This window comes from Schistocerca americana, unplaced genomic scaffold (assembly GCF_021461395.2).
Source record: "Schistocerca americana isolate TAMUIC-IGC-003095 unplaced genomic scaffold, iqSchAmer2.1 HiC_scaffold_401, whole genome shotgun sequence".
Classification (NCBI taxonomy): domain Eukaryota; kingdom Metazoa; phylum Arthropoda; class Insecta; order Orthoptera; family Acrididae; genus Schistocerca; species Schistocerca americana.
In genome coordinates this window covers 130,001-133,560 of record NW_025726128.1, presented here as the reverse complement: position 1 = coordinate 133,560, position 3,560 = coordinate 130,001, and positions in this window count along the sequence as shown.

The following is a 3,560-nucleotide window of genomic DNA, read 5'->3' as shown; positions in this document are numbered from 1 at the left end:
AGCGCCACAGAAGGACAAAAGCCCCACTTGGGTGCCGAAGCGAACGCGCCAACACGTCCGCACAGCTGCGATACAAACCACCTGCGAGAACCGCAGAGGCGACCGAGCAGCAGACGGCGTCGCGGCGCCGAGCGCCGGGCGGCGGCGCATTCTCAGCGCACACAGTCCTCAATCGGACCAGCACACTGCAGATGTCCACCGCGCTTCGCACCGGGCCCGCGAGGACCTACTTTGGCCGCACGGCGCCGCGTGCAGGGTGCGCCGGCGCGCAGCTGCGCCGCCTGCCGCCTCCGTCGGCCGGCGCGCCTGCCACTGGCCGCCCCCACCAGCCGGCTGTAGCGCGTGCGCCCACGCACCGCGCGGCCAGCACGCCGGGAGGCCCCCCCTCACCGGCCGGGGACGGTCCCACCCAGCCACCGCCGCGTATCGCTTCACACCCACATGCCATTCACGTTCGTGGGCATGGTGGGTATCGCTGAAACAACCGGTTGGTAGCTCAACCGATCGTCGCCATCACTGATTCACCTCTAGCGAGAACAACCGCACCACAACGGTTTACCAGTTGTTCATTTGCGTAACGTCACCAGCAAACGTAGACGTCCATCGCCATTTGCAAATTCAACGATTGTTGCATGCCTGTGTCAGGTGTCACGACACACTATGTCTGCCCACATACACGCAACAACATGTGCACGCTTCGCGAACACGTGGAAGGTGGCCCCCGTACGTATGCGATGTCCATTGCGCGAACGACTGTCAACCGGCCTCTGTCGCATGTCGCAGATGTGGAACGCAGTGCACCATGCTATCACGGTGAGTGAGAAGAGACGACTACGTCTGACAACACGCGCCACTACATCAACAGACGGCTCATGCTGATCGCCATCCACGGCATACCATACTGCAATCCAGCTCTTATAGGGAGACGACACGTAGCTGAGTGCACAATATTTGGACCGTATGGTTCGCCGTTGTTGGCGCAGTCGTGGTACGGTCACACATGTACCACGATGTATCATTCAGTACATGAGGACCAATGTGCAGTACAGTGTGTGATTTGGACGTACAACATCAGCGGACAGTTGACACAAGCCGTACCACAACGTAGGCTGTGCTTCGCCATGCGAATGCCAATGAACAACTGCGAAGGGCATTGAGCATGTACGTCCTGCTGCCATCCGCATTACAGTGTATAGCTGCAAGGTGTTTAACATGAAGCGATACTCTGGGGACCGGGCAGTGCGGGTAGCAAACTATATTGCGGGGGTTGCAGTTAGGCAACACTACACTAATTTAACGCGTCGTATGACAATTACAGAGCAGGTTAAGGCCCAACGTGTGTTGGGTTAAGGCCCAACGTGTGTTGGGTTAAGGCCCAACGTGTGTTGGGTTAAGGCCCAACGTGTGTTGGGTTAAGGCCCAACGTGTGTTGGGTTAAGGCCCAACGTGTGTTGGGTTAAGGCCCAACGTGTGTTGGGTTAAGGCCCAACGTGTGTTGGGTTAAGGCCCAACGTGTGTTGGGTTAAGGCCCAACGTGTGTTGGGTTAAGGCCCAACGTGTGTTGGGTTAAGGCCCAACGTGTGTTGGGTTAAGGCCCAACGTGGTGTTGGGTTAAGGCCCAACGTGTGTTGGGTTAAGGCCCAACGTGTGTTGGGTTAAGGCCCAACGTGTGTTGGGTTAAGGCCCAACGTGTGTTGGGTTAAGGCCCAACGTGTGTTGGGTTAAGGCCCAACGTGTGTTGGGTTAAGGCCCAACGTGTGTTGGGTTAAGGCCCAACGCGTGTTGGGTTAAGGCCCAACGCGTGTTGGGTTAAGGCCCAACGCGTGTTGGGTTAAGGCCCAACGCGGGTTGGGTTAAGGCGCAACGCGGGTTAGGTTAAGGCGCAACGCGGGTTAGGTTAAGGCGCAACGCGGGTTAGGTTAAGGCGCAACGCGGGTTAGGTTAAGGCGCAACGCGGGTTAGGTTAAGGCGCAACGCGGGTTAGGTTAAGGCGCAACGCGGGTTAGGTTAAGGCGCAACGCGGGTTAGGTTAAGGCGCAACGCGGGTTACGTTAAGGCGCAACGCGGGTTACGTTAAGGCGCAACGCGGGTTACGTTAAGGCGCAATATAGGTTAGGTTAAGGCGCAATATAGGTTAGGTTAAGGCGCAATATAGGTTAGGTTAAGGCGCAATACGGGTTAGGTTAAGGCGCAATACGGGTTAGGTTAAGGCGCAATACGGGTTAGGTTAAGGCACAATACGGGTTAGGTTAAGGCACAATACGGGTTAGGTTAAGGCACAATACGGGTTAGGTTAAGGCACAATACGGGTTAGGTTAAGGCACAATACGGGTTAGGTTAAGGCACAATACGGGTTAGGTTAAGGCACAATACGGGTTAGGTTAAGGCACAATACGGGTTAGGTTAAGGCACAATACGGGTTAGGTTAAGGCACAATACGGGTTAGGTTAAGGCACAATACGGGTTAGGTTAAGGCACAATACGGGTTAGGTTAAGGCACAATACGGGTTAGGTTAAGGCACAATACGGGTTAGGTTAAGGCACAATACGGGTTAGGTTAAGGTACAATACGGGTTAGGTTAAGGTACAATACGGGTTAGGTTAAGGTACAATACGGGTTAGGTTAAGGTACAATACGGGTTAGGTTAAGGTACAATACGGGTTAGGTTAAGGTACAATACGGGTTAGGTTAAGGTACAATACGGGTTAGGTTAAGGTACAATACGGGTTAGGTTAAGGTACAATACGGGTTAGGTTAAGGTACACATTGTTGTAAGGAAAGGTGTTTTGGGGGGGGGGGGGGGGGCCGGTTTGTTGATTGTGATTATCGTAAGTAAATGACTGCGGCATCATCTGATTTGCCACGTCAGGGTGCACCTTTGGCTCATAACAGGCGGCGCTCTGATTCCATGCTTGTGGCAGACCTGTGTCTTTCATTCCTGCCATTGTTTGTGTGGTGTGACAGGAGGCAGTATTGTGATGTTGGGTGCACCCCTGTGTAGGACATGTGTGGGTGTTGGTGGCTTAGCTGAGCAATGGTGGTTGTCGGAAGGGTGAGATATTCTGTTTTGTGAGTGGACCTCCCGGTCTGGTTATGATAGTGTGGATTGTCTAATGTGGCAGAGAGGATGCACTGGGTGTTGTTCCATGCTGGTGCTTACATATTGTCTGTGTGCCTGTTACAGGCAGAGAGTAGTGCGTGATAAGAGTGTCTGGCTGACGTGTGATTGTGAGCAGAGTCTTTCAGCATGTATACGGACAGTTGTATACATTATCTGTATTCTGATGGCTCTATCTATTACTAATCAGCGCCGTGTATACGTTTAATCCGGTTCCAGTCGAAACTATTGTATCTCTGTACATTAGTGACACGGCGAGCCCGCTATGTAGTTACTCGTCTCGGCAGCTTCCACCGGTGTATCGCAAATGATTATAAGGAATCAGTCTAGTCGTCAATACCGATAGTGTGACGTCACATGTCTGGGGTGGGGGACGCTGCGCCCTTCCGGTGGGTCATGGCCTAGGAAGACTCTTCCCACGCAGGGGGGCTTGGACTGTCA